We start from the raw sequence: 20,627 nt of genomic DNA on the forward strand, positions 1-20,627 counted from the left end.
TTCTTCGCGTTCCACTGGGATCATTGCCTCATTTTGTAAGCTAATCGGAAGGGTGACTCCCTTGTTGTGGAGTGTGGAGTTGTCCGATATGCCCATAGGACTTGTGGGAGCTCTTCAGCCCAGGCTCCTTTTGCATCCTGTATTCTCCGTTTTAACCCGGCTAATATGACTTTGTTAGCAGCTTCTGCTTGTCCATTAGCCTGGGGATGTTCTACGGAGGTGAATTGGTGTTTTATGTTCAGGTCGGCCACTAACTTTCTAAAGCCTGCGTCTGTGAATTGAGTGCCATTGTCTGTGGTAATGGAGTATGGAACCCCAAACCTTGTGACAATGTTCCTATATAGGAATTTCTGACTTCTTTGAGCAGTGGCATTAGCTAAGGGCTCTGCCTCAATCTATTTTATGAAATAGTCTACCCCTACGATGAGGAACTTGACTTGTCCCGATCCTTGAAGGAAAGGACCGAGAAGATCGAGTTCCCATTTTGCAAATGGCCAGGGTGAGGTTACGCTGATGAGCTCCTCTGATGGGAAGATGTGAAAATTGGCATGTTTCTGACATGGTGGACATGTCTTTACGAATTCTGTTGCTTCTTTTTGTAAAGTCGGCCAATAGAATCCAGCCCGGAGTACTTTTTTGGTGAGAGCTTGCGCTCCGAGATGGTTGCCACATATGCCACTGTGTATTTCTTCTAAAACTTTCTTTGTGTTAGAAGTCGGTACGCATTTCAACAGGGGTGTTGAAATTTCTCTTTTATATAGAGTATTGTTTATGATGGTGTAATATTGTGCCTCTCGTTTTAACCTCTTTGCCTCTTTTTTATCTGTAAGGAGTGTTTCTATTTTTAGGTAATTAATTATGGGAGTCATCCATCCTTGATCCAGACCTGTTATGGCTAGGACCTTTTCTTCTTCCGAGATTGACGGGTTCTGCAGTATTTCCTGGATGAGGCTTCTATTGTTCTCCCTGGTTTGGTGCTGGCTAGTTTTGAGAGTGTATCAGCTCGTGCATTCTGTTCCCGAGGTATGTGGCGGACCTCGTATTCCCTGAGTTGTCCGAGCTATTCCTTGGTTTTGTCCAAGTACTTTTTCATGGTGGGATCCTTAGCTTGGTAGCTCCCTGCTATTTGTGAGGTGACTACTTGTGAGTCGCTGAAGATGATAAGCTTTTGAGCTCCAACCTCCTTAGCCAGCTTCAAACTAGCTAGTAGTGCCTCATATTCGGCCTGGTTGTTTGAAGCAGGGAACCCGAATTTGAGGGAAAGTTCGATTTGGGTTCCCTGGTCCCTTTCTATTATCACGCATGCGCCATTCTGTAGGATTTCTGGGGTGTCCGTAAACTCTGCAATGAAGTCGGCCAGATACTGTGATTTGATGGCTGTCCGAGCTTCGTATTGAAGGTCAAATTTGAACAACTCCACTGCCCATTGCAAGATTCTTCCTGCTAAATCTGTTTTCTGCAGAATGCCTTTTATGGGCTGGTTGGTCCGAACCTTGCTGATGTGGGCTTGGAATATGGGCGAAGCCGTCGAGATGTTAGTATGAGAGCATAGGCGAATTTTTCTATTTTTTGGTAGTTCAGTTCGGACGCTTGTAGTGCTTTGCTGATGAAGTATATAGGTTGTTGTCTACTGTCGTCTTCTCGGACCAGTGCTGAGGCTACTGCCCGATTTCCTACTGCGAGGTACAATACAAGTGGTTCTCCTTCCCGTGGCCAAGTTAGAATAGCTGGTTGTCCCAGGAACCTTTTGAAATCCTGGAAGGCCTGCTTGCACTCAGTTGTCCATTCAAACCTCTTTCCCTTCTTTAGAGTGGCGTAGAAGGGTAGAGATCTTATTGCCGATCCAGCTAGAAATTTGGACAAGGCTGTCAATCTTCCATTGAGTTGTTGTACCTCTTTGACACAAGTCAGACTCTTCATGTCGAGTATAGCCCGGCATTTATCTGGATTTGCCTCGATTCCTCTTTGTGTGAACATAAAACCCAAGAATTTGCCAGCTTCTACTGCGAAGGTGCATTTTGCAGGGTTAAGTCACATGCCATGCCTTCTTATTGTGTCGAATACTTGGGTGAGGTCGGACAGTAACGACTCTTCGCTTTGTGTCTTTATTAACATGTCGTCCACGTAGACTTCCATGACTTTCCCGATGTGGTCTGCGAAGACCTTATTCATTAGTCTTTGATAAGTGGCTCCTGCGTTTGAGTCCGAACGGCATGATAATGTAGCAGTAGTTCGCTTTCGGGGTTAAGAATGAGGTTTTTTCTTGATCAGGTGGGTACATCGGGATTTGATTGTATCCCGAATAGGCGACCATAAACGAGAGGTATTTGTATCCGGAGGAGGCATCCACCAGAGCGTCGATACTTGGGAATGGATAAGGATCTTTTGGGCAGGCTTTGTTGAGATCAGTGTAGTCGGTGCACATCCGCCACTTCCCATTTAATTTTTTCACCAAGACGACGTTAGCTAGCCATAGTGGGTACTTGACTTCTCTTATGAATCCTGCCTCCAGTAGAGCTTGTACCTGTTCTTCCACAGCTTAGGATCGTTCTGGTCCGAGTTTTTTATGTCTCTGTTGTACTGGCCAAGATCCTGGGTAAACTGCCAACTTGTGGCACATTAACTTAGGGTCTATGCCCGGCATGTCTGCGGCCTTCCATGCTAAGAGGTCGACATTGTCTCTTAAAAACTGTATGAGGGACTCTTTGACGTCTCCTTTTAGGATTGTGCCAATATTAGTTGTTTTTTCTAAAGTATCTCCGATTTAGACTTTTTCTGTCTCCCCTTCAGGTTGTGGACAAAGTTCTTCCTGCCCTCGAACTCTCCCGAGTTCAATGGTGTGGATTTCTTCTCCTTTGCCCCTGAGGTTCATACTTTCGTTGTAACAGCGGTACGTTGTCTTCTGGTCTGCTCTTATTGTAGCAATCCCTTCTGTGGTTGGGAACTTCATGCACAGATGTGGAGTCAAGACTACTGTGCTGAGTTGATTCAGCGTTGTCCGACCTATCAGGGCATTGTAGGCTGTACTCACATCGACCACGATGTAGTCTATGTTGAGTGTCCTTGACCGATTTCCTTTTCCAAAGGTTGTGTGCAGTGAGATGTATCCAAGTGGTTGGATTGGAGTGTCTCCCAGCCCGAATAGACTGTTCGGATATGCTCTGAGCTCTTTTTCCTCTAGGCCGAGTTTGTCGAAGGTGGTTTTGGAACAGTATGTCAGCCGAGCTTCTCTAGTTTACCAACGTGCGGTGGAGATTAGCGTTGGCTAATATAATAGTGATGACCATGGGATCGTCATTTCCTGAGATGACACCAGCTGCATCTTCTTTGTTGAAGGTGATAGTGGGGAGTTCGGGTGCTCCTTCTCCTCCTTCGACATGATATACTTCCTTCAGATGTCTTTTGCGAGATGATTTGGAGATTCCTCCTCCCGCAAATCCTCCATGTATCATGTGGACATGTCTCTCCGGGGTACGAGGTGGTCGTTCAGTTCATCCGACCTCTTCGTCTCTTCTTCTTTTTCTTGGCTCATCTGTTTTGCTAGCTAGGTACCAATCTAGTCTTCCTTCTCTTACTAATTTTTCTATGACATTCTTCAAATCGAAGCACTCGTTGGTGGGATGTCCATAGATTCGATAGAATTCATAGTATTCTGTCTGATTTCCTCTTCCCTTCTTGCTTTTGAGTGGGCGAGGTGGGGGTATTTTTTCAGTGTGGTATACTTCTCGATAGACATCTACAAGAGACACCCGAAGAGGGGTGTAATTGTGGTATTTTTTGAGTTTTTCTCCATGTTGATCTTCTTTTTTCTTTGACTCTTTATCCTTATCTCGGGAGGAGTAGGAGAATCTTGGCTTTGAGGTCTCTCCTAATCGGGAGTTTTCCTCCATGTTGATGTACTTTTCTGCTCGTTCTTGCACTTCATTTAGAGATGTGGGATTTTTTTCGATATGGAGTGACTAAAAGGTCCCTCTCGCAGGCCATTGATGAGACCCATAATGGATGCTTCTGTTGGTAGACTTTGTATGTCCAAACATGCCTTGTTGAATCTTTCCATGTAGCTACGAAGACTTTCCTGATCTCCTTGCTTGATCCCTAGTAGACTTGGGGCGTGTTTAGTTTTGTCTTTCTGGATGGAGAATCTGGGTAGAAATTTTTTGGCTAAGTCGTCAAAGCGAGATGGACCTAGGGGGCAGATTGTCGAACTATTTAATTGCTGTCTTCATCAAGGTAGTCGGAAAGGCTTTGCACCGAGTTGCATCTGAGGCTTCGGTGAGATACATTCTACTTCTGAAGTTGCTGAGATGATGGCTGGGATCTGATGTGCCATCGTATAGAGTCATGTCGGGAGGTTTGAAGTCTTTTGGGATTTTGGCCTTCATGATCTCTTTGGTGAATGGGTCTTGGTCCTTGCGGGAGTTATCTTCGTGGCTGGATCGAGTAGTTTTAGCTTTGAGATCGGCTTCGAGCTTTAGGAGCTTGTCCTCTAATTCACGGCGTCGCCTAGCTTCCCTTCGTAGGTCTCTCTCGGCTTCCTGTTGATACTCGACCTCTTTTCTGAGTTGCTTTAAGCGATCCTAAAGTGCCTCCATGGTTCCCATGTTTGGTGAGTTCTTGTCTTTGTCAGGTTGAGAGGTATCGTCAAGTGTGACCTCCGCGTTCTTATGTGGCATTCTGTTCTCCAAATCAGAGTTGTGGTCATTGTCCAAGTTGTCTGCCATGATGATGGGATAACTTCTAGGTTCCCCGGTAACAGCACCAATGTTCCTAGGGTTACCTGAAACTGTAGGTCGATCTCGGACGAGATCTTCTGTATTGATCGGTGATGACGTGTCTGGTCTGTGGATGGTGGCCAGAGCAGTCGTATCCGATTTGTTGGACTGGCAATGCTGCTGATTCTTTGTCACCGGAGGGTGGTGGTACCTGCAAGGGACTCCGATGCTTAAGTTAGCAAGGGTATTAAGCAGGTTTTTAGTAGAATCAGAATATGAGTTATACTTGGGTGCTCCAGTGTATTTATAATGATGAGGAGTGACTTTTCTGGAGATAAGATAACTTATCTTTGAGTGAAGTCATCTTATCTTCAAGGGAACCGCCCTTATCTCTATAGGCTTGGGATGCCTTGGAATTTAGGTCGTGTTCCTCTGTTGGGCCCTTTTTGGGCTTTTCCTGGTGATTTAGCCGAGCTCTTTGAGAAGAGGTCGGATAGTCCTGACCTGAAGAGGTCGGTCGACTTGTCGTCAAGCAACCCGGGTCGGATAGCTCGACCCAGGGTATGAACAGGCACCTATAGGGATATTATAAGGTCGATTAAAGTTTCCTACAAGATCATTAACACGTCGAGCTTCTTGCTCTATCCTCGCAGTGTTATTTTCCAAAATGGGGTTCAAAACTGTAGCCATCTGTTGTGTAAGCATATTGACTAAGTCATGATGACTATCCTCTATTTGCTGTCGAAATACAACTAATGACTCAATTGTGTTTGAAGGGTTAACACTTATGGGAATTTGTCTCGACATTTGGGAGAAAATAGATTCTCCCCCAGCCGTGGTTGTCAACCCTCTAAACTGGCTCGACACTTGCCTAGGTGTTGGTATTACATTTGGCATGGCACCTGGTCCCGACACTACAGGGTAAAGGCTAATATTTCATAGGTACTGATCCCAAATACCCGCGGGGGGTGGTTATTCATGAGATGCTGATAAGCATTATAAATGAAAACATTAAGAATATATCCTCCCCATGTGGGATACCCAGGAGAAGGCATGGGACTATATAGTGGATTGGTCCTCATACTACCACCACCAGGATTCGCTATTACCTCCTCAAAGGGTGGCAAATAATTGACTGGCAGCCTGGTGCACGAAATTGACTCTGTAATATTTGCACAGATAGACCGGCAAGTACACTAGGTCGTCCAAGTAATACCTCAGGTGAGTGAGGATCGATCCCACGTAGATTGTCGAATTAAGCAAGCAACAACTATCTTGTAGATCTTAGTCAGGCATATAGAAAATATAGTTGTTGTGAAAAACACATAAAAATATAATAAAGATAGAATTACTTAATTGGTGTGAAATCTATGATGAGAGAATGGTTGAGGCTTCGGAGATGCTTCCTCCTTCTGGATCAACGTTTCTCACTGTCTACTTCAACTTCTGATGATTCATTCCATGGCAGGCTGTAAGTGATTAACGCCAGGTCAGTGGTCATTAATCTCCTCTGCTTCAGATAAAACACCAGTCAGTGGTCATCCAATCTGAACGGGGGTGAACCTCCTGCAGTCTATTCCCTTGGTGATCCTACTCAAACACCACAGACAAGGTCGGATCTTCCGGATCAGAGAATGCTGCTTCATGATTCTAGCCTATACCACAAAGGCCCTAATCGCCCCGTACCTCGGCTGAACTGATATCTCCAAGTCCCCAATGAAGTCGTGGATTAGTCATCTAAGAGATGTATAATCAAGCTTGTGGTTCAATACTATCCCGTCAAGGACTCGAAACCCATGTAGAATAGGGATGACGGTCGAGTTACACTCCCAATTATTAGGATGAAGAATGAAGATACATCTTAGAATAGAATCAAGCATAAATTGAAATAGAATAGTGATATTATTAAGCCATAAGAATCAGCAGAGCTCCTAGCGTTAACCTAGGTTAGTGACTCATAATGTACAATAATGTTCGAAAGTAAAAGTTGAGGAAGAAGATCCTAAACATGGTTGATCTTCTCCTATATGTAGTAATCTAGTAACTAAGGATTACAGAAATATGATAGAATAGACTAGAGGTGCGAAATCCATCTTTGGGCCCACTTTGGTTGAGTACTTGGGCTGAGCTTGGCATCTACTTTGAGGAATGGGGAGGGAACCATGTTGTCTTCTGCTTTTGTTGGGCATTGAACGCCCACTAGGGGGTGGTTGGCGTTGAACGCCAGCTTTGGGGCTCCTTTGGGGCGTTGAACACCAGCTAGGGGGTAGCTCCTTGGCGTTCAACGCCCAGAATGGGAAGGCTCCTTCGAAGAAAAGTATAGATCATTATATATTAATGGAAAGTTTTGGAAGTTAGCTTTCCAACGCCATTGAGAAAGCATCATTTGGACCTCTTTAGCTCCAGAAATGCTCGTTTGAGTGCACAGAAGTCAGAATCTGACAGCATCTGCTACGCTTTCCTTGCCTCTGAATCATACTTTGCCAAAGCTACTCAATTTCAGCCAAAAATTACCTGAAATCATCATAAAACACAAAAAAATCAAAGTAGAATCCAAAAATATGAATTTTGTACTAAAACCTATGAAAACATAATAAAACTTAAACAAAACATAACAAAAACTATATGAAAATGATGCCAAAAAGTGTATGAAATATCCGCTCATCAGAACACCAAACTTAAACTGTTGCTTGTCCCCAAGCAACCAAAAACAAAGTAGGATTAAAAAGAAGAAAAGGATACAATAAATCTCAGAGTTTTCAATGAAGCTAAGTTTCAATTAGATGAGCAGGACTAGTGGTTATTCACTTCTAAATAGTTTTGGCATCTCACTTTTCTTTGAAGCTCAGAATAATTGGCATCTTTAGGAACTCAAAATCCAGATGATATTATTGATTCTCCTAGTTTTGTTCTTTTTAATTCTTGAACACAGATTATTTTGAGTCTTGGCCGTGACCCTAAGCGCTTTGTTTTCCAGTATTACCACCGGATACATAAACGCCACAAACACTTAACTGGGTGAACCCTTTCGGATTGTGATTCAGCTTTTCTAGAATCCCCAGCCAATGGTGTCCAGAGTTCTTAAGCACACCCTTTTGCTTTGGATCACGACTTTAACTACTCAGTCTCAAGCTTTTCACTTGACACCTTCACACCACAAGCATTTAGTTAGGGGAGGAGCTCATTTTAACTTTTAGGCCAAGATTTTGTTTTTTTAGGCCCTCTTAACCATTGATACTCAAAGCCTTGGACCCTTGCTCTTGCCTTTTAGTTTAAAGAGATATTGGCTTCTTCTTCTTTATATATATATATATATATATATATATATATATATATATATATATATTTCGCCATTTTCTTTCTCTCTATTTTTTTCTTTTTGCTACCTTTTCTTGTTTCAAGAATCAATTTTCTTTTGGATTTTTTAGATTACCAATAATACTTCTCCTTTTTCATCATTCTTTCAAGAGCCAACATTCTTAACTCCAACATCAAATATGCACTGTTTATTCATGCATTCAGAAAGTAAAAGCAATGCCACCACATCAAAATAATTGAACTATTCTTATGATACAACTCGAAATTCATGTATCTCCCTATTCTTTTTCAGATAAATTTTTTTTTCAAGTAAGGTGAGAGATGCATGGAATATTTCATAGCTTTAAGACATGTAAAGATGATCATGCACTAGAAACAGACAATAAGATAAAATACATGAAAAACAAAAAAAAATATAGACAATAGGGGATTAAGGAAACGGGTCCACCTTAGTGACGGCGGCTACTGCTTCCTCTAGAGAATCCGATGGAGCGCTTGATTTCTTCTATGTCACGCCCTTGTCTTTGTTGCTCTTCCCTCATGGATCTTTGATTTTCTCTTATTTCATGGAGGATAGTAGCGTGGTCTTGATGTTCAACCCTCAGTTACTCCACATTTGTGCTTTGCTCCCCTATTGAGGTGTTGAGTTGATCCCAATAGTTTTGGGAAGAAAAGTGCATCCCTTGAGGCATCTCAGGGATTTCTTGTTGAGGTGGGTCCACATGCTCTTGTTGAGGTACATGTGTAGGCTCTCTAGTTTACTCCATCCTTCTTTTAGTGATGGGTTTGTCCTCTTCAATGGGAATGTCTTCTTATATGACCATTCCAGCTGAATTGCATAAGTGACAGATAAGGTGGGAAAAAGCCAACCTTGCCTTGGCGGAGGGCTTTTCTGCCACCTTGTACAACTCTTGAGGAATCACCTCATACACCTCCACCTCACTCCCAAGCATGATGCAATGAATCATGATGGCCCGGTCAATGGTCACTTCTGACCGATTGCTAGTAGGGATGATAGAGCGTTGGATGAATTCCAACCATCTTCTAGTTACGGGCTTAAGGTCAAGCCTTCTTAGTTGGATAAGCTTACCGTGAGCATCCCTTCTCCATTGTGCCCCTTCAACACAAATGTATAAAAGGACTTGGTCCAGCCTTTGGTCAAAATTGACTCTTCTAGTGTAAGTGTATGGGTCTTCTTGCATTAATGGTAAATGGAGTGCCAGTCTTACACTTTCCAGGCTGAAATCTAAGGGTCGCCCTCGGACCATGGTGCTCCAATTTTTGGGGCTTGGGTTCACGCCTGTATCATAAAGTTTAGTGACCCATGCATTGCCATAAAACTCTTGCACCATCAAGATTCCAACTTCCGGGATAGGATTGGTTAAAACTTCCCAACCTCTCCTCCAGATTTCTTGTCGGATCTCCAAGTACTCATTCTTTTTGAGTCTAAAGGGGATTTTAGGAATCACTGATAAACCACTATTTTATGGTTTATAATGTGTTTAATTATGTGGTTTTATCATGATCTTTACCCACTTATTCATATGATTAGCATGCATTTATATTTCCTTCCTAAAATTATTACATGATTGAAAACTTACTTCCTAGAGACTTTTAATTATGTATTTTAATTCCACTTTATTCCATTCGATGCCGTGATCTGTGTGTTAAGTGTTTTAGGCTTTATAAGGCATAAATGAATTGGAAATTGGAAAGGAAGCTTGCATAAATGGAAGGAACACAAGAAATTGAGGAGATGACCAGCGAGAAGTGACGCAGCCGCATGGCTCGCGCGACCGTGCGAAAGAGAGGAAATCGCAGTGACGCAGCCGCATGGCTCATGCGACCGCGCAGATTGGAATGGCACAAGTGACGCAGAGGCGTGAACGATGCGCCCGTGTGGCAAAGCAAAACGCCGAATGACGCGTCTACATGAATGACGCGATCGCGTGACATGCGCGATCTGCATAATGTGCAGAATTCGCTGGGGGCAATTTTAGGCCCTGTTTTGACCCAGTTTTCGACCCGGAAAAGCAGACTAGAGCCAGAGAACATGCAGAAACCAAGAACAACATTCATTCTACACAATTTTAGTTTTTAGATCTAGTTTTACTCCTCTCCTAGGTTTTCTCTACACACATTCATAGTTCTTAGGATTTTTATTTCTATTGCTCTTTGCATTGGGATATTGAGAAGAGTTATTACCTCACCAAGACTTCGTCATTCTAGTTCGTTTTCTTTACTTGGCTTTACTCTTCCATGTCCTTTAATTTACTCAATTTTACTATTGGATTATTTTAGAATTTACTAATACAAGAATTACTTTTATTTTTAATTGATTCCTTTGAGTTTTATTTATCATGTCTTTTTTTAATTCCCTTTCCTATGTTATGAGTTCTACATTCACAATGAGCGAGTAGTTCCCTAACTTGATGGGGAGTTGATTGAAGGGAACCCTTGAGTTGGGATGCTTAAAAGAAAAATTGTAATTGGGTTTATTGTTGGAATGCTCTCTAGTCACTGACACTAATCCTTTTCAATTGAGCGGATTGAAACTTGTGAATAGAAACAGCATTCCAACTTGTTTGACTTTCCCTTACCTAGTAAGGGATAACTAAACAGAACAACCTTCAATTATCAATTAATCTTGAAAGTACTGCAACAAGAATAGGGCTTCCAACTAATCTACTCCCAGTCAAGGCTTTTATTTAAATTACTTAATTTCTCTAATTTAATTTCCTGTTTATTCAACTCAATCTCTTTTGAAAACATCTGATTAATAAAATAGCACATCTTTCTGCAACTTGTTGGGAGACGACCTGGGATTCATACTCCCAGTATTTTAATTTTAATTTCTGTGACACCCTTCTAAATTGATAAGCGGAATTCTGGTTGGTTGAGAACTATATTTGCAACGCATATCTTATAACAATTCTTAACTCGCCAATTTCTGCCACGTCAATCACCCTCTTCTTTGCCACTACTTCATAGAAGTGTTCTTGATGAGCTCTGGTGATGAATCTCTCCATCTTCTAAGGTTCGGAGGTAGAAGCAATGGCTTTTTCTTTTCTCTTTTTAGAGGATTCTCCGACTTTGGGTGCCATAAGTGTGAATGAAAAGCAAAAAGCAGGGTTTTTCCAACACCAAACTTAAAAGCTTTTCTCGTCCTCGAGCAAAATAAGAACAAAAGAGAAGAAAATAGTAGAAGAAGAAGAGAATAGAGAGAGATGAAGAGAGATAGGATTTCGGCCAAGTGGGGGCTTTTGTGTATAAAGTGTGTGTGTTGGAGAGGTGGTATGAGGGGGGTATTTATAAGGGTGGGATGGGGTAGGGTTCGAATGTGAAGGGAGGGTAATTCGGTGGGAAAGTTTTGAAGTGGGTGGGGTAGGTGGGATTTATGATGGTTTTTGGGAAGAGGTATAGATGTGATTGGTTGAGGGTTTATGGGAAAGAGTGTATGGGGAAGAGTGAAAGTAGAAGAGAGGAAAAGGTGAGATAGGTGGAGATTCTGTGAGACCTACTGATCTTGAGAGGCTAGGGAATCAAATTCCCTGCCCTCTTGTGGGTGTTGAACTCCCAACTCCTGCTCCTAGCTGGCGTTCAATGCCAGCTTCATGCTCCTCATAGGGTGTTGGACGCCCAGAGGGGACATCCTTCCTGGCGTTCAACGCCAGGTCTCTGCCTCCTTTGGGGCGTCGAATGCCTAACCTCTGCTCCCTGGCTGGCGTTCAACGCTAGCAATGCTGCTCTTCTTGGGTGTTGAACGCCCATTAGGGATACCCTGTGTGGCGTTCAACGCCAGCTTGGCTACTCTTTTTGGGCGTTGAATGCCCATTCTTGCCCCCTTGTCTGACATTCAATGCCAGCAAGATACTTGCTCCAGGGTGTTCTGTTTCCTGTTCTGACTGTCTTTGTTTCTGTTCTAACTACTGCACATGATCACAAACTTAAAGAAATAATTAAGTAAAATAAACTTAAAGAAAAACCGAAATAACTAATTATGGTTGGGTTGCCTCCCAACAAGCGCTTCTTTAACGTCACTAACTATACGGTTAGCTCCTTACGAAGATGGATAGGGGCTCAGAATTTTGTCCCTTATAGTGAACTTTTTGCCTGTGCTCTCATAGATGAGCTTCACATATTCTAGAGACAGGATCTTGTTCACAATATGTGGGATGACTGGGTTGTCAGTGAAGACAACTCTCATGCCATGTGAGAGGCCTTCAGTGGAGATTTTCTTATCCCTCCAGCCTTTAGGCACTTTCTTCTTACTGCTATTCTTCTCAGAGCTTGATGATGGTTGCCCAACACTAAAATTAGATTTGGTGTCTGGGGGCTCTGTATAGCTTTGCACTAAGAGAGAGAGTTGGAATACTAAGTGTTGCACAATTGTCTCTCTTTTGTCAGAGGAAGAGCTAGGGTTAGGTAGCTTGATGAATAAGATACAGTCCTCATGCAATTGCAGGACTAGCTCTCCTTTTGCTACATCAATGATGGCATTGGCAAGGATGATTGATTCATCCTCGTCCTCTCCAGTATCCAAGATTATAAAATCCGCAGGGATGTAAAGGTTCTCAACCTTTACTAAGACATCCTCTACCATACTATATGCCTTTTTTTATTGATTTGTCTTCCATCTCTAGTGAGATTCTTGCAGCTTGTACCTCAAAGATTTCCAGCTTCTCCATTACAGAGAGTGGCATGAGGTTTATGCTTGACCCTAGGTCACACAGAGCCTTCTCAAAGGTAATAGTGCCTATGGTGCAGGGAATTAGGAAGTGTCCGGGATCCAGTAGTTTCTGAGGTAGTTTCTTCTGAACCAAGGCATTGAGTTCCTTGGTGAGCACTAGAGGTTCTTCCTCTAATATCTCTGTTCCAAATAATTTGGCATTTAACTTTATTAGAGTTCCTAGGTACCGAGCAACTTGCTCTTCCCTAGTTTCCTCTTCCTCATCAGAGGAGGAGTGATCTTCATAATCCATAATTTGCAACAAGGCATTCAATGGAATTTCTATAGTCTCCTCATGAGCCTTAGTTGCCTTCAATTCTATAATAGGAAAGTTTTTAGTGGGCGTTGAACACCCAGCTGCCCCATTACTGGCGTTCAACGCCAGCTTTCGTGCCACTTTGGGCATTGAACGCCTAGCTACTTCTTTGTTGGCATTCAACGCCACTGATGGTTCCTCTTTGGGTGTTGAACGCCCAATAGGGACTCCCTTATTGGCGTTGAACGCCAGTGATAGCTCTTTTTTGGGTGTTGAACACCCAGTAGGGACTCCCTTACTGGCATTCAATGCTAGAGCATCCCTTTCAGATTTGGCCTCAACTTCTACAGTTATGACCTTGTACTCTTCTCTTGGATTTACTTCAGTGTTACTTGGGAGAGTGTTAGGAGGGGTCTCAGGGATTCTCTTGCTCAGCTGACCAACTTGTACCTCTAAATTTCTAATAGAGGACCTAGTTTCCATTATGAAACTGTGAGTGATCTTAGAAAGTTCAGAGACTATGGTTGCTAAGTTAGAGAGGCTCTGCTTAGAAGTCTTCATATGTTGCTGAGAAGATGGGAATGGTTTATTACTGTTAAACCTATTCTGGTTTCTTCCACCTTAATTATTATTGAAGCCTTGCTGAGACTTCTGTTGATCATTCCATGAGAAGGTAGGATGATTTCTCCATGAGGAGTTGTAGGTGTGTCCAAAGGGTTTTCTCATCTAATTCACCTCTTCCATCGTGGGTTGATTTGGATCATAAGCATCTCCATCATAGGAGGTCTCTTGAGTGCTGCCAGCTCCAGCTTGCATTCCAGTTAAATGCTGAGAGATCATATTGACCTGTTAGGTCAAGATCTTATTTAGAGCCAATATGGCATTCAGAGTGTCAACCTCCAGGGCTCCTTTCTTCTGAGTTGCCCCATTGTTCACAGGTTCCTCTTAGAATTATACATGAATTGGTTGTTAGCAACCATTTCAATGAGTTCTTGTGCCTCTTCATGCGTTTTCTTCAAGTGGAGTGATCCACCAGCAGAATGGTCCAATGACATCTTGGACATCTCAGATAGACCATCATAGAAAATACCTAGGATAGTCCATTCTGAGAGCATGTTAGGAGGACATCTCCTGATCAGTTGCTTGTATCTTTCCCAAGCTTCATAGAGAGATTCACCCTCTTTTTGTCTGAAGGTTTGAACTTCCACCCTGTGCTTGCTCATCTTCTGAGGTGGAAAGAACTTGGCCAAGAAAGCATTGACTAACTTTTTTCAAGAGTCTAGGATTTCCTTGGGTTGAGAATCCAACCATATCCTAGCTTTGTCTCTAATAGCAAAAAGGAAAAGCATAAGCCTGTAGACCTCAGAATCCACTCCATTGGTCTTAACAGTGTCACAGATTTGCAAGAATTCAGATAGAAATTGATGTGGATCTTCCAGTGAAAGTCCATAGAATTTGTAATTCTGTTGCATTAGAGAGACTAATTGAGGCTTCAGCTCAAAGTTATTTACTCTAATGGCAGGTATAGAGATGCTTCTTCCATAGAAGTCAGAAGTGGGTGCAGTGAAGTCACTAAGAACCTTCCTTGCATCTCCTCTATCATTCGGATTGGCTGCCATATTTGTACTTTCAGCTTCTTGTTCGAAAAGTTTTGTGAGGTTTCCTCCGGAATGTTGTTCTTTAACTTATTGTAAACGCTTCCTTAGAGTCCTCTCAGGTTCAGGATCAGGATCAAAGAGAGGTTCTTTATCTCTATTCTTACTCATAAATAAGAAAAAAATGAGAAAGAAAGAGAATGGGAGTTTCTATGTCAGAGTATAGAGAACTCCCAGTGAGATATGAAGAAGAAAGAAGAACGAAGATAGAGATGATAAAGAGAATTCGAATTAGAGGGGATAGAAGAATTCGAAATTTAAGAAAAAAAAAGAAAAATTAGAAGTAAAATATTTTTGTTTTTATTTTATTTAATTATTGAATTAAAAAAACAAGAAAAAAATTAAAAGCTAATTAACTAAAAAGATTTGAAAATTAAAAGGTGATTTTCGAAAAAGAGGAAAGAAAGATTTGAAATTGAAAAAGTTTCAGATTTTAAAAAGAAGGTAAGTTAGGTAAGTTTTTAAAATTAAAAGAGAAAGATAAGATGAAGATTTAAAAAGAAGTTATGAGAGATGAGTTTTAAATTAAAAAGATTTGAAAATCAATTTTTGAAAAGATTTAAAAATATTTGAAATTAAAATTTAAAATAAGATAAGATAGAAAAGTTTTAAATTAAAAAGATATGACAAAATTTAAAAAGGATTTGAAAAAAGGATAAGATTTGAAATTTAAAATTTTAACTTTAGTAACAAGAAAACACCAAACTTGAAAGATTTTTAAATCAAGATAAGAAAAGAAGTAAGATTTTTGAAAATTAAAGAAAGATAAAAGAAATATTTTTTTTATTTTTGAATTAATGAAGAAAGAGAAAAATAACTAAAAGACACCAAACTTAAAAATTTTTAGATCAAAGACACTAGTTTTTCGAAAATTAGAAAGAAAAAACACCAAAAGACACTAAACTTAAAATTTTTTAAGATCAAACAAAGAAAAGAAACAAGAACAACTTGAATACCAAGAAGAACACTCAAGAACAAATTCAAAAATTTAAGAAAAATAAAGAACACACAAAGGACACCAAACTTAGAAATTGACACTAGACTCAACCAAAAGACAAAGAAAAGATGGATTTTGAGAAAAAAAATTGAAAAAGAAAATTGAAGACACAATTGAAGAGCTACTAAACCTTAAATTACCTAATCTAAGCAACAAGATAGTCCGGTAGTTTGTCAAATTCGTTCAATCCCGGGCAACGGTGCCAAAAACTTGGTGCACGAAATTGACTCCACAATATTCACACAGATAGACCGGTAAGTGCACCGTGTCATCCAAGTAATACCTCAGGTGAGTGAGGGTCGATCCCACGGAGATTGTTGGATTGAGCAAGCAACAACTGTCTTGTAGATCTTAGTCAGGCGGATAGAAAATATAGTTGTTGTGAAAACGCATAAAAATAGAATAAAGATAGAATTACTTAGTTGGTGTGAAATCAGTGATGAGAGAACGGTTGAGGCTTCGGAGATGCTTCCTCCTTCTGGATCAACGTTTCTCACTATCTACTTCAACTTCTGATGATTCATTCCATGGCAGGCTGTAAGTGATTAACGCCAGGTCAGTGGTCATTAATCTCCTCTACTTCAGATCAAACGCTAGGTCAGTGGTCATCCAATATGAACGGGGGTGAAGCTCCTGCAGTCCATTCCCTTGGCTGAACTGATGTCTCCAAGTCCCCAATGAAGTCGTGGATTAGCCATCTAAGAGATGTATAATCAAGCTTGTGGTTCAATACTATCCCGTCAAGGACTTGAAAGAACCCATGTAGAATAGAGATGACGGTCAAGTTACACTCCCAATTATTAGGATGAAGAACGAAGATACATCTTAGAATGGAATCAAGCATAGATTGAAATAGAATAGTGATATTATTAAGCCATAAGAATCAACAGAGCTCCTAACCTTAATCTAGGAGATTAGTGACTCATAATGTACAATAATGTTCAAAAGTAAAAGTGGGGGAAGAAGATCCGAAACATGGTTGATCTCCTCCTATAGATAATAATCTAATAACTAAGGATTACAGAAATATGATAGAATAGACTAGAGGTCTAAAATCCATCTTTGGACCCACTTTGGTTGAGTACTTGGGTTGAGCTTGGCGTCTACTTTGAGAAATGGGGAGTGAACCACACTGCCTTCTGCTTGTGTTGGGTGTTGAACGCCCACTAGGGGGTGGTTGGCATTGAACGCAAGCTTTGGGGCTCCTTTGGGGCGCTGAACGCCAGCTAGGGGGTAGCTCCTTGGCGTTCAACGCCCCTAATGGGCAGGCTCCTTCAAAAAATTATAGTACATTATATATTTCTGGAAAGCCCTGGAAGTTAGCTTTCCAAAGCCATTAAGAACGCGTCATTTGGACCTCTGTAGCTCTAGAAATGCTCGTTTGAGTGCATGGAGGTTAGAATCTGACAGCATCTGCTACGCTTTCCTTGCCTCAAAATCAGACTTTGCCAAAGCTCCTCAATTTCAGCCAGAAATTACCTGAAATCATCATAAAACACAATATCTCAAAGTAGAATAAAAAAATATGAATTTTGCACTAAAACCTATGAAAACATAATATAACTTAAACACAACATAACAAAAACTATATGAAAATGATGCCAAAAAGCGTATAAAATATCCGCTCATCACAGCCCATAAGGGGGCCACGTAGTGGTTGTTGTAATAGAAGGTTGCCCTCATGTAATCATGACTAGGGTACTACGTCGACCACCACTTGCTATCATAGTAGTAGCTTCTACTCCCGTAGTTCTCATACTAGGCTCGTCAGCCCCTTCAGAATTTGACCTGTCAGTCAAAATAGAAGCATGATCAGACATACTTACAATCTTACCACTTTTCAATTGCATGCAAAGTCACAAGGAACAAGGTACTAATGTTATCTAGGGTCCCACCGGGCGTGCCAATTTGTTTCACTCATTTTTTGTCGACTCGACAAATAGTGTCGAAACAAGCTTGTATCAAAATCTCATTTGGGAAGCAGATACGAGTGCTCTCTCAAAAGGATGATCTCGACCCAGGATTTACTTAATCAGTATCTTTGTTTGATCAATTGATTGCAAAGCTTTAGTCGATGAACTTAGTGCAAATAAAGAACTTGATAACAATATGAAATAACTAATAAAATTAACAATGACAAAAAGTACAATGATAATGAAGAAATGAAATGATAAAACAAATTGCAATAAAGGAAATCATAAAACACACGAAAAGAAAAGAAAGAAAATACGAAAAAGAAATGAAGAAAATAAGAGAAAAGTGTTGACATTGAACATCACATGCACAAGCACTCCATTCTTCCGTGCGTCAGTGTGACTGTGAATTTTGCAGAGTTTTAGTGTAATTTATAGTAGGTTACAATGCATATTTGTGTTGATTTCAATTTTCTTGTTTATAGAGACAACCCTCGGCAGTTACTCCTTTTCTTTTCCACGTTCTTCCTTCAACTTGTTCCCCAAAATTCGTACCATGTTCCCTGCTTTCAGCCTGAGAATCAAATAAAAATCTTGATGCACAAGTCACAGTAACTGCTAGTCAACCTTTTTTCATACATTGTCTCTGACTTCGACTCTCCTCATGATCGACCTAGTCCACAGTCGAGACTCATTCCAGTCGAGGAGCTCATTTTTACTACTAACACCACGAGAGTTACTAAACCAAATTTGTTAGCACCTCCAATGATGTGTCTCGGATTAAAATATTATTTTAATAAATAATATAATTAACTGGTTCAATAACTAAGTAATATATTTTAAATATTAATTAGTATTAATACTAATGAACAATTAATCAATACCTATTAATAAATTTAATATGAAGTAAATTAAATATTTATATAATTAAATATTAGATTATATAATTGATGATATTATTTATTATTATTATTTTTAATAAAAAATATTAATAAATTCTATGTTAAAATAAAAATTTCTACTAAAAAATAATAATTTTATATTTGATACCATTCATAATAACTAAAATTCTAATTTTTATTCTTTATTATTATAAAAAATGTAACAATATTGATAAGTTATTTTGATATTTTTTATATATGCATTTAAAATAAATTAATAAATAAAATATATAAAATATTCATACTAATATATAGTTTATTTAATATGTTATTATTTTAATATCATGAGAAAATAAGTAAATGTTAAAATAATTTAATTTTTATGTATATATTTTTTACTATTCAATTAGAATTTGTTATAAAAATGAAAGCATTTTTTTATAGGATAATAGATTTAAAAATTAAGGAAAAAATTAAAAAGATAGAAGGAACAATAAAAAAAATTTATCAAAACAAATGGTTAATGAAAAAATAATGAATAAAAAGAGCAATTAAAAAATATTTATTGATCAAAATGATTAGCCTAAAAAAATATAATACACTATTAATATTCAAAATGTAATAATTATAATTTAAACTCAGGTCATGGAATAAAAAATATTCTAATTAGCCATTAGACTAACAACTCAATTTTAAAGTTAAATGCATCATCATATAATATATAGAAGTTTTAAAATTTTTGGAGAGAGGGAGGGATGTCCTCCCTGGTTCCTCTGAATCTGCCGCTGTTTAAAAATGAAAAATTATTAGGAGTGAACACATTTTAACCAAAAAAATTACTAACAAATGATTTGTAAAAAATTTTAAAATTAAAAATAATAAAAAAATTTTAAACTCAAGTAAAAAAATTAAAGTGAAACAAAGTAAAACCAATTTAGGATATAGAATTTAAGATTTAGAATTTAATGTTTAAAATTTAGGATTTAGAAGTAAGAGTAATTGACAACAGGGAATTGAAGGTGACCGCCAACGTTGACTGACGATGGTGATAGGTGGCTGGTGGTGATGAATAAACTTGTGGTGTTAAAAGGAAGAAAAAGAAGAAAAAAGAAATAAAACAAGTAGTTTAAAAAAAAAACAAATGAATGAATTTTTTTGTGTTTAAATAAGTTTGTTTGGCAACCTAATATTTGTTGTTGGCTGAAACGGACTGCAACAGGTTTGGTTCCGTAACATGATTGTTCCGAACTGTTAGCCACATGAAAGCTAGAAGACTTTTAGTTTCCAAACAAGTTGGAACATCAAAGCATTCTCCCTTCCGGTATTAGTGCACACAACTCCAAAGGTGGTTGTTCAAAGGATCAATGATGTCTTCAGATATTACTTGCTGGATCAAATAATCCCAGTTCCACCTTCCATTAGAGCTTGCATAGAGCATTTGATCTCATGGTTTAATTTTCTTCTTCACATCACCATAAAATCTTGAGTTTTGTCTTAGTTACGTGTGATATATATCATAATCGTAGTAAGTTTGGGTAAAGTAGTAATGTCTTTGCCTTTCAAGTTTCTATTATATATGTGAAACATTATTGTACTTTGAAAATTTAGATTCATGTAATCATTATTTCATTATTTGATTGCTCCTCCCTTCTGATCTTCACGCATTAAATTTGTTAAATTTGACATGTAGTACAATTGGTTTTTGATGTGACCGTTATAACTCGGTTAAAACGTTATAACTTGACTATAAACATTATAGTTCGGTTATAAAAATATCAAAACGTATAATAATATTCTAAATCGTTATTATTCCTCATTTAAGTAAGATTTTCGAAAATGTAATTGAGTACATTTTATTCCAAATATAAAAGAAAGGTAAAAAATTATTTTGGAATATTACAATTTGCAAAGTTTATTATTCACTTACTAACTTGAACATCAGAGTGCCTTTTGCAAGTATCTACCCTCTGTTCTTTCATTACCGAAGTATAACTTATCCTGATAGAAAAACTTGCAGTTATTCATCGGCGGATGAGCTATACAGCAACCAACCTCTACAAGAACAATTGGCGCCCACAGTGGGGTCTAGAAACAAGAGCTCTTTTTCCTTTAGATCCCAAAATTTTCATATATGCCTATGGCTGACCAACCTCCTTGCACACCTTC

This window comes from Arachis ipaensis, chromosome B7, assembly GCF_059453495.1.
Source record: "Arachis ipaensis isolate K30076 ecotype BB chromosome B7, ASM5945349v1, whole genome shotgun sequence".
Classification (NCBI taxonomy): domain Eukaryota; kingdom Viridiplantae; phylum Streptophyta; class Magnoliopsida; order Fabales; family Fabaceae; genus Arachis; species Arachis ipaensis.